General features: G+C 31.0%; 1 long non-coding RNA gene across 1 annotated transcript; it reads right to left on the bottom strand.

The window, feature by feature from the left end:
• Positions 1 to 8,995: 8,995 nt before the first annotated feature.
• LOC111542749 lies at positions 8,996 to 9,738 on the bottom strand. The gene is made up of 2 exons (XR_002731648.1): positions 9,659 to 9,738; positions 8,996 to 9,335 (listed from the first exon to the last, which is right to left on the bottom strand). It is a non-coding gene; the product is annotated as an uncharacterized LOC111542749 (long non-coding RNA).
• Between the last annotated feature and the right edge of the window lie 2,387 nt (positions 9,739 to 12,125).

Genomic DNA, 12,125 nt, shown 5'->3' with positions numbered 1-12,125 from the left:
AGGTCAGCAGACAGGGGCAGCTTGACCTTATATTGAGAATCAAAGATAGGCACAAAAGATACTTTTGCTTTTGACTGATCGTCAGCCAGTCTTTAATGGATAACCTGCTGATAAATTTTTGTTACCTTCCAGCACTTGCTTTTTTGTTATCATTCTTGAACTTTTCTTTCTAATCAGCATGACTGCACCAAGAACATTTAAATTTGCAGTAGCCACTTCTTAGAACTTTCTGATATAACCAAAATTGTTTATTTGACACACACTATAAAACAAAATGTGAAGCAAATAAACCCATAGGAAAACATGTATATGGTTAACATAAAAGAAAAATTACTTGATTTAATAGGAAAGACCTCCCTCTTTCTTTTTCTTTACTGGGAAGAGGAATAAGTACCAATTTCTAACATGAAACCTTTGCATAATTGTGAAGGATCCAAATTATTGTTTAAATCAGTTACAGAGTCTTTCTCTCTCTCTCTCTCTCTTTCTTTCTCATCAAAATTAATTTTGCTTTCCATGTGCCTTCTTCTCATCATGTAAAGAAAGAAAAAGTCAACCTTAAATACTGAACTTTAATCTTCATGTCTGTCTCTATATGGCTCACGCAAATTTCTACTCCTTTTCTTTCTCTCCCTCTTTCTTTCCCTTCATTTCGGTTAACAGTCCATCCTAAAAATCTACACACTCTAAGAGTATTGACTGTAGACAAGTAGATCTAACATAAAAAGGGGACAAACTATAAAATAACATTTCCTATGACCTAGGTATAAGCCCACTGCTTCAATAGGTTTTTTTAACAAACAATTTTATATGTTAAAGGTTTACATGTATTTGAAATTAGATATATCAACAAATGCCAACAGAAAAAAAAAAACATAACTTTTGATTCTTGTATTTGTTTTTCTAAGGAGACAATTCAAAGAAAAATTATTAAACTGCTATGTCATTGGTCTTGTTTCCTATATTAAATGGTTAGGGGAAAGCAAGGCACTCAGTTTTAAAGTATTATTTAAAGATGCTTTAAATTTTGATTTTAATTATAGAGGCTTGTACATATAAAATTTCTGTCAAAATGAATATTTGTACATCTTATAGTGTTTTAATTTGCTTTTAGGAAAGATTTATATCTATTTCTTGATTTTACCAAAGCTGAAAAATAATAGCAGTATAATATCTTAGTTTGCATAAAACAAAGGTTTTTTTTTTTTTTTTTGTCAATCAACTTTCTATATTTCTTACATTAGTTTAGGAGTACGTATGTTGTAACTGATTACTCAAATTGCTTAGGAATATAAAACGTAAAATTATGTTTAATCAAATACATTTATAATACTGGAAATGTTTTATAGGAGTTTAATCTTTTGAAATTCTTTCTACCTTACAAATCATAAAGGGGTGACAGGTCAGCTTTAAATTGTCATTTCCAGATCTTTGAGCAGTTTTTAAAAAATTAAGTATTATTCAAATTCGTTGATAAATTAATATTTGTATATCTGGACAACATAATTTTAATATCTCTCTGCTGATTTAAATTATAGAGTAGGCATCAGTTAAACGCTTAAAGATGGATGTATAAATACCTGTACCTTACATTAACACCAGTGTTCCCTTGCAAAAAATAAAAATTAAAACAATGTGTGTAATAGTACATGGATGTTTATGTAATATCATAAATATGTTTCTGTTTATTGAGGAAACATTTTGTATTTAAAGAAAAATGTTTTAATTTGTGCCAGGATATATATTTTGATTAAGATAAAAGATGAATTTAAGGTATTTATTATGTACACTTGATTATCCCTCTGTGTAATATATACAAATCACTACTTTGACAGGAGCAATGAAATATATTAAAATATGACAGAATTAGTTAAATGTGTTTGTGTTCATAAGAAAGCTGGGTATAATGCAGTTTGGATTAATGTAAAAAACTTCATTCCACTTCAACTATAGCATCTCTTTAAACTGAAGGGGGAAAGAAACTACATTGTATAGTGGCAAATGCATTTTTTGCTTGCATTTCTACAAACAGGACTGGATTTGGAGATCGGACTTTATCTGAATAATCAAAGTTATTAGTTCATAACTAGAGGCATAGTTGTGAATTTAGAACATAATCAGGAGCATCAGTCAAGCATAATGGGAACAGTTTTGTTCACATACGTTCTATTTTAAAATGGAACATCATAACAGTTCAGTGGAGCTCAAAATTACAGCTGAGAAGTGATCAGTTAACCACCCTCAAAAAACTGCATATGGGAAATAGGCTGAAAAATTAGTTTCTTAACATTGACATGTTGCTGCAGCATTACATTCATGGAAAGACCTAAAAAACATTCTTCTCAAAAGAAACAGAATACACACACACACACATACGCACACACACACACGTATATAAATAAGGAGTTAATAGAACTATCAAGAAAAGAAAAAGGGATCATTGCATTTATAGAATTAATGCTGCTGAAATTTTGAAGCCAAAAGTTTCAAAATTCTACAGATTGAGTATCTTATTTCAAACTGGGCGATTCTTTGATATATATGTACATATAACTTATATAAAGGAATAATAATAATTATATATCTTTGGAATGGTATTTTTTGGACCACATTTTTAAAACAGTTTGTAAAACCAGTGCTAGAGATATTAAGAAAATGTGTAGCGTCTTACTTATCATTAAGAGCCATGCAGAGGGAGAGAAAGATAATTCAGGAAGTGGCTCCATTTTTGCAAGAAAAAAATGATATTTACATTTTGGATTTTTTCTTTATTGATATTTCAAAAATAGTAATTACACATTCATAGTACTACAAAGACAGAGTTTTGTGACAAGAAAAGAAGTTGTGCCATGGAATCTCACACTTTTCAGTTTCTTTCCTCATGGCAGCAACCACAACAGTGGTACTGGCTTATACCACCGCTGATTGAGGGTTTCAATTAGTTGGAAGGTACAAAATATGTAGAGAAATGCAGATAAGAGTAGAAATGAGGACTAATGACCTACCAACGTCTTTCTATAATTGCCAAACAATAGCAACAAAGATCATACTGTGGAGTAAATTCGCATGGCACGTAGACACAGTGTATAGTGAATTGGTTAAGAATACAGCCTCTCTAGTAAACATCTGGACCCAAATCCTAAATAAAGCACTTACTGTGTGACTATGAATGAGCTATTTAATTTATCTGTGCTCTAATTTTCATTAATAAATTGGAGATAATGATACCTAAGTTATGGGTTATTGTAAAAATCAAGTATTCCTTAACAGACAAAATGTGCTAAGAACAGCGCTTGGCATATTGTTAATACCATATAAATATAAATATTATTATATTTGTTTTATTAAAATACACATCTCTAAACAGCTGAAATTTTTCTTTAGACAGACATGATAAAATGACCCACTCAAAGCATAGTAGGATCAGACTCAGATCTTAGTGTATTCTGGATACAAAGTGGTCCCCACCTTACTTTTCTAACTCAGTAGAGCTGGATCCCAGAGCAGAGGTCTTCATTTCACAGGAAGTAAATATCTAGGAAAAAAAATTCCTTGAATGCCACTGCCTGTGGCTTTGGCACATGTTATTCTTATTATATATTTACATGACTAATTCTTTTTCATCTTTAATTTCTCAGATTAACTGTCCCCTCCTAACTGAAATCTTTGGTACTCAATTTAAGAATATTCTCCTTGTTGTAGCTCTGGAATGAGTCTTTTCCAGCCCACAAAACCTAATGTCTCTGTTAGAGAATGGTACTTAAAAACCAATAGCTTGGTGTTATTTGTGCTCATTGCTACTAGTATGTCACTGCTTCTAACCCAATTCTGATCCAATACCATGTGCTACAGCCTATACTTTTCACTTTCCATATTTGCAACTACCTTCTACCATAGTGAGAAATCGGTTTCTTACTCTCCTCAATATATTGATTCATTTGTTCAAGTCTACAATGTGCACATACTAGTTTAAGAGTTATGATATTATATCACAACAAAGAAAGCAAAGCTTCTAGCTACAGTTCAGTATTGATTTCCAGTTTGATTTTTGAACTAAAATGTGCATGTAGTAAAATGAACAGATCTTCAAAATCAAATTTGTTGTGTTTTGACAAATGCATACATTCTTTTACCCACACAATCATTAATATATAGACCACTTTCATCTCCTTAGAAATCTCCTCATGTTCCCTAGTCAATTCCCCTAAGAAGAAATCATTAAAGATCTATATATATATTTTTCATGGCAGATCCACTTTTTTCTGTTCTAGAACCACAGATAAATGGAATCATGCTGTATGTATTCTTCTGTATCTGTATTCTGTCACTCAGCATCATATTCATTAGAAATATACTTTAACATGCAATTTTAAAAGTTGCATTATTAACAAAATATATGCAAAAATATAGTAGTGAAAGGTCATGTTTTTTAACTATCTTTCAGAAGTTACATTATAGAAGTATCTCCTGAGGCAGGCAGTGCTTCTACTGACTCACTCCCCCTCTTTCACTTTTGAATTAGGTCTACAACAGTCTTTCAGACAGAACAGCAGTACCTTATCATCTTTGATATCTATTATATATTTATACATACATTTGTTAACCTGGCCCCAGACTATTTGTCTTACTCATGACAAGACTTCTGTGCTCTAAGGACATCTTACTGCTACAAAACATTGAAGTATTTTCTTTAAAAATTAATAACAGATACAGTGAAACAGCAGGCAAAAATATAATGGAAATGTATCTAATATTATTTCAAAATGTGCATTTCAGGGAATGTTTTACTTTAAAAGATGCAAATAATATGGATCTTATCCGCCAAAAATGACAGGCAATTAAAAACCATGAAAATAAATGAATTCATTTTGCATATTTTGTCTACAAGAGGATAGAAAAACAACAATGAAAAAGTTTTTTTATATTTGAAGGAGAAGCATAATAATTTAATTTAAAAATTTACTAAAATTAATGATGACTTTTCAAAAAATAGTAAGGTTGGAGAATCATAATTAAGTATATAAATATTGGTATTTAATGTTGCTGACTTTGGGGTTCAAAATTAGAGAACCCTGTAGACAGTAAGGGTAATTTTTGAAGAAACTGCTTTCCAATTTCATCAAATTGTTCCTAGAAATATATCCAGCAAAAATTAAATGTTTGCTGACTCTATTTCTCTTTTCAATAAATAAGGAGTTAATAGAAGTACTATAAACAAAAGAAAAAGAGATAACTGCATTTATAGAATTAATGCCGCTGAAATTTTGAAGCCAAAATATTCAAAAATTTACAGATTGAATATGTTATTTCAAACTGGACCAATCTTTGATTTTCCAAAGCTCATAAAGATGATTTAAAAAGACATGTTAAAATAAGCTGAAGATACTGGTCATAATTGCTAAATCTCTGAAGATAATTGGTTATAGCAAGCCCTTTATGCTAATTTTGAAACCCATAGTGTGTCTGCTTTTTCTCCCTCCAAAGTTAGCTTTTTCTTTGACTGACACCCTGTAGGAAATTGTGTATAGACATTTGGTGATTTTTTTACTTACTGTAATATTAAATTTTCTTCTATATGAGCTTGCATCTTATAAACCTTCAACATTTCCATATGATATTTTTCAAATATTCTAATGTGTTCCTACATTTTAAACCCAAAACCATTTACATGTAAAACCAAAGAACAAAATTATCATCATTTCTCAACTAACGTTAAGATGCACATCTTTATTATACACAATCCTATCTGTCTGGGGCAGATAACCACTGCTGTTATACTCGTAAGCCTTGAAACAGTGGTATTCCATAAGTCATTTGTGGACTGCTAAGAAGTACTCAAACTATTAGCTCTCTGTGACAAGATAAGGAGCTTTAGAGAGAATGTACATCTACCATATGACAAGGCACATGGGTTTATTTGCTCCCCTGACTCCCTACTTCTTTTTATAGCAAGACTTTTTGATGTAAGAAGCTTTGTATCAATTAACACACTGATACAAGCTCATTAACTCATTGCACATTGGCATTTTGAGTAGCATTCCTCTAAACCAGGGTTCTGCAAACATTTTCTTTAAAGAATCAGATATTTATTGTAGATTATTTTTGAAGTAGTTTGCTATTTAGCATGAAAATACCTATGTAAGTGGATATTTATGACTATGTTCTAATGAAATTTTATTGATGAATACTGGCATTTGAATATCATAAATGATAACATGTCACAAAATACTGTTTTGATTTTTCCCCAACCATTTAAATATGTAAAAGGTATTGTTAGCTTGTGAGCCATTAAAAAAGTATTTTGCTAACTCCTGACTTAAGCAAATTCTAATTATCACTTAGATTGTTACTTGTGTAAATCTTCTCTAACTTTTCTATCAGATTTAGTATTCTTCCTCCTGCACTTCAGAATTCATGTACACCAACAAAGTACTTTATGGAGATTAATTTGTGTGGCAATGATTTTTCCCCGCAGAAGACTGAAGTAATTTATCTAAGGTTCTTAGTCTATGAAGTGTGGCTGGGATTAGAGCCCAAAAGTCTTGCACCAGAGTGTGTGTTTTAGTCACACATCTATCTGCTATCTACTACTAAGTAGGGATGGAGGAACAGAACTCAATAGGTAGAAAAGGAAGCATATTTTGGAGATTCAGTGAATTAGCATTTAGGAGATCAGATTATCTAGGAGCTTTGTTGTACTTTGAACAAATTACTTAAGGTTTTGGGCTTCTGATTTTTTTAATCTGGAAATTTAAAGGATATTACATATCCCTTAAATATATTTAAACTCAGATATAGGTTTAAATATATTAAACTTAGATATTCTCTAAGTTTCTCACATTTTTCCATTTTTATGATTCTAGGATATCGGGAAACTATAGAATCAGGGAATGGTTTATATAGTGGATAACCAAAATACACAGATTTGTATATTCAAAAGACAAGAGAAAATGAGTGACAAAGAAGGTTATATACAAACAGAATAATATTTTTAATGATTCATTAATTAAAGAGAATGCTGTAAATAATTCAGTAAATACTTTACTACGTGGCACACTGATTTTGCCAACAGAGTAATAAAGTTGGATTCTGGCTAGATTACAGTACTTGCAGATATGGCTTCTGCAAATTTGGGAACTTCCCAAGCATTTACCTCAGCACCTTCAGACAAAGTCTGCAATCATGTGTTTTTCTGACTAATTTATAGTAACAGGAGAACAGAACAAAAATTTCTAGTTTCACCAGATTGTAGATACTAACTCTTCTGATCTCAGTTTACATAATCACCAACAGTGATACTCTATCAGGTACTGTTTGGAATTTAAGTCCATACAACACCTCTTGTTTAATGTTCCTGTCATTTTTTTGTAACAGCCCAAATACATAAAAGCCCCATTGATTTCTACTGTCACATGCATGTTATTCTGAGACTATTTTGCTCATCAAATTTCCCCACTAGCTTCCTCCAATATTTTTCCACCAGGTTCTCTGTAAACTTTATTCCTTGGTTTAATAGTCATGTAGAATATCAAACCACTCCAAGGAAACCTGACAACAAGCGAATCCTGAATTTGTTCATAGGAAGAATGAAGGATGCTAAATCCTTTAGCTACCATTTTTTTGCAGACTGGGAGATAAAGTTGATGTCTTTCCAGTTCTTCAGAAGCATACCCCCAAATTACTTCTCCTTAGACTATTTTTAAAAATACTTCATTTCACTTTATTGCACTTCTCAAATGCTATATATGCCTTCCTAGACATGGAGGCTAATTCTCTATTGTTTTTAATACACAGTTCATTCTTAACTACTTCAACTGCTGCAGAACAGATAAATTGTTAAGATGATATTCTGTGGAACTATATCCCTGGTAGGTAAAATATGTGGGTTGCCAGTATTAATTAAAATACAGAATACCTAGTTAAACTTGAGGTTCAGATAAATAGCATTTTTTTTTCAGCAGAAGCATCCTGTTGTCTCACCTTTTAATAATTATAAGTGTTACAATAATACAAATAATGACTAATATTTATTGTTGATAAGGCAAGTGAAGAATTGCTTCTTCCAGGAAGCCAAGCTGGAGACCCCCAGGCTGAGGTACACACTTCTTTTTATTTTCCAATATTATTACTATTGTGATATGTTTTTCCCATATGTTTATTGCAGTACATTTATCTGTGCTTGTTTCTTTTACCACTTCTTAACTTTGATTCTTGATGGGAAAAAGTCTGTATCTATCTTATTTATTCATTTATTTTTCTAGTCCTAGTACATGGCTAAGCATCTGACAGATAGCAAATTGTTCATTCTTACTGAATAAAACATTAAATTCCTGGTGTCTTATATGTAGAGCAGTAATTCAATCTAAGCAAATCACTTTTTAGAACACAATGGGCTGTAACTCAAAGGTATATTAATTTTCAGTGTAAAATTTTTTATGGTTTTATTCCCATTTATGTCAGAAGATCTCTTCTATATTCAATCTTAAAGTATGCATTGTATAAACATTTCAAGTTCTCATATAATATATAGGAGTAAATCAATGTTACTTTAGCTGTCAGTAAGAAAAAATATATTAAAGGCAGAAGATTTCTATACTACTTATTGGCCCACTGTTAGGTGAGCTGACACTGGAAGATACAATGTGGAATATGAATACCTGTGGCACATTATCATTAATCTTCTTGGAAATGAATAAATTTCTTTTTAGCTTAATTTCCCAGATACCTACTTTGTTGAATTCTTTCTAATAGCACTTTCAGAGTGAAACACTTTATTTTTATGTGATGTATATGCAAATATTAAATTTAACTCATGTATTAAGAAAAGCCTATTCTTTTTTGGAAGCAGTGTAGAACACCAATACTGCATTTCCCAAGATCTGCACCAAATCAAAATATCTCTTATTGACCAAATGCTTGTAGTTATTTTGTACTATGCTTTTAGAGATTGTAGTTATTATGAACAAGTTTCTAAAAATTAGACAATTTAAGCAAATGACAGTAAAGTAGTTGAATACATTTTATGTAATGTGTGGTATGGGCAGGTAGAACACGTATCAATAACATGTAACAAGAAGAAAATGGCTCCTCCTAATTTTATTTGTCTTTCCAGCTAGTAAATGGATGTTTCTTGAATTACTCAAATCTCTAGTCTTTGTTCTCTCTGCTGAGATCTGACAGATGGGAGCTCAGCAGCAGCCATGCAGAATGTTCTGAATGTGACATGTGTACAGATCAGATGATATCATCTTCCCCAAGAGGCTCGCTTAGCCCTCTTCAGCAACTTTGACCTGCTTTAGCCAATGCATTCCCACAGGAAGAATTTTTGGAATTTTCTATGAAAAAAATAAGCCTAGATCACGTATCATAGCGATTTTTTCATCTTCCTTTATCATGAGCAAAAATCATACTTTTCCACATAAACATTAGTCATTTTTAAATTTAATAGTGATGATCATTTTTTCTTTAAGTATTATTACTTTAAAAATCTGTTGTGCTAAGACATTTGGGCTATATATTTGATGGCAGAAATGCAAGCCCAGTTGAATTTAAAATATATTCAAAATATGATGATAGAATTATTTTTAGGTACACTTTTACAATTTTGGTGATCACTAGTATTGGTCTAATTTTAACTCACTAATGAAGTAATACTGACTTTTAAAAAACATTCAAATGGGCTGTTTTATTGGAGTTTGAAAGGAAATTCCTAATGTTTCCTCTTCCAAGTTCTTTCTAAAGTGAAAACACAGGAAAACAAAAGGAAACACAAACAAAAGACTCATAGTACTGTAAATCAAGACTGGCAAAAAGTATCATGTCAAAATTCACAGTAATTTTAAAGCAGTAATAACTGGACTTAAGAAAAGCTTAACCAGGGTTGACAAATTATGGGCTCATATTATGAGAAAGACAGGCTGAGTAAAGACAGTTAATTTCTTTTTACCTTTTCCAGTGGTGCCCTTTGACTCAACAAATCAGAACTTGCCATAGGTAGAAACAGCAACTGTCCATCCCACCTCTCAGATGGTTCTTGTGATGAGCGTCATCACCATTTGCCTTGTTTGCTACCCTCATAAATCCAGATTAGTTAGGAACTGACAATACCAGAAACTCTCACAAATTATATAGGTACATGGATCTTTGCATTTAAGGTGTGGAATATAAAAAATCTTGTTTAATCAGAAGAAAGATAAGAAATTATAACCAGAGAAATAATAATAAATTAACCAATGAAAAAATACTATTATTGCCTTCAACTGATAGATATAAATGTGAAAGACTAGATATCGTACATAACTTTCCCAAGATCATGCTGTGATTTTTAGCAAGTATAAATTATAATGCAGGAATGTGAATTCATATTGTCTAATTTCAGGATGTAGAGTTTTAAAAACAATAGTCATTGACACAGTTAAATTAATAATAAGTGTTAATAGTGCTTATTCTGTGGCAAGCACTGTGCTAGATCATCTACATGTATACTTCTTCTCAACAATTGTGTGAGATGTGTTTATGATACCCATTTTATCAATCAGAAAGAAGACTGGCAAGTATAAATGTCTTGCCAAATTTCACACCTCTGCCACTGATGTTGTGACAGAATTGATTCATGTTGTTGTGGAAACCTTATCTAGACTGCACCAATCTAATTTTTTTTTTTATTTGGAATTCTCAACTGTGTAACAGAGCCTCTTATATTTCTATGTGTGGATAAACTGTAAGGTAGCTCTGAGTGACTATATCCTGCTATGCAGACTGGGAAATAAGGATGATGGCAGGAGCAACAGAAATGAGCAAAAACAATAACCTGAAAGCAGACGGAAAAAGAGATGAGAAAAAGAATCCAGATCTATTTCCAGTCTCATTGTTGCACTTATCTGACATCAAGTTGCATTCTAGTTCTGGGTTTGTGCCTAATCCCTTTGTGTTTATGCAATAAAGTTTATTTTTGCTAAATTTAGATGGAGTTGTTTTATACAATAGTTAAGCATGTTAATAAAAAACATAAGTAATGTTGATTATTATTTTGTAGTGGAATTGTTAATTCATATTTTATTGCTTATTCCTTATTATATTAATGTTATATTATTCTAATGAATTACATTAAGTACTAGATTAAACGAAAATAATTTTAATGATTTTAGCTGATGGATGCATATTCAGATATATATTAAGAAGTATTTACCAAATTTGTCTGAACAATAGAGAAATACTGAGCTTGAATCAGAAATCTGTGATTCAAGCTTTGCAGAAATGTTCCTTAAAGCATTTATAGTAATCTTTTTAGTTTACACTTACTTTTAAGAGACACTTTAGAGAAAAGTTTCTGTGTATGCACACTCATTCAACTTTAACTGAAAAAATTTACTCACATACAAATGCTTTTTCTTTTCCTAAAGAAAACGTCAAAAAATTCATGACAAGCGATGCAAAAAGATGATACTCCAATATTAATGAGAGGTCAGAAAATACAATGGATAGTTTTATGTGTAGAAATACTAAATGTAACTGAATGATATCTAGTAAACATCATGGGTGAAGTTATAGACTTACTGAAACCATATGTTTTTATGTTTTCAACGTAAATGCTAAAAGTCAAATCTAATTCTTTAAATAATATTTTGCAATTCCTGCCATCATGTGATAATTGGACTAAGTATTTGTATTAAAAATGTAAATCAAATTATAAGATATTATTTTTCTAAATTAGGGCACATATTTGAGAAAAAATATAAGGATCAGAACTAAGATAATTTGTAACTTCAGGACAGACTAATTATTTATTCCCTCTCTAAGCTTCTATTATTAGCATCTCCATAACCATTACGTCATTTTTATTTTACATTGAAAAAGCAAAATCTTACTGATCTGGTCTCAGTGGTTTTTGGAAGGAGTAACTGATACATTATTTTAGAATTCAAACTACATGTTATTATAACTTGCTTTTAATATCAATAAAATGAATAAAATGCCTTTATTTTCTTATTTTAACTATTCAAAAGTACTTATTTCAAATAGGTCAATATTTCCTTCATGAATATTCAAATTTCAAAAACATTTATGTTTTTTAAATGTTATTTTATCTACTTGAATTTTGTTTTTTCATGGATAGCTACTGCAAG

This window comes from Piliocolobus tephrosceles, chromosome 11, assembly GCF_002776525.5.
Source record: "Piliocolobus tephrosceles isolate RC106 chromosome 11, ASM277652v3, whole genome shotgun sequence".
Classification (NCBI taxonomy): domain Eukaryota; kingdom Metazoa; phylum Chordata; class Mammalia; order Primates; family Cercopithecidae; genus Piliocolobus; species Piliocolobus tephrosceles.
The sequence above is the reverse complement of the archived record's forward strand: the minus strand, read 5'-3'. Positions and strand labels throughout refer to the sequence as shown.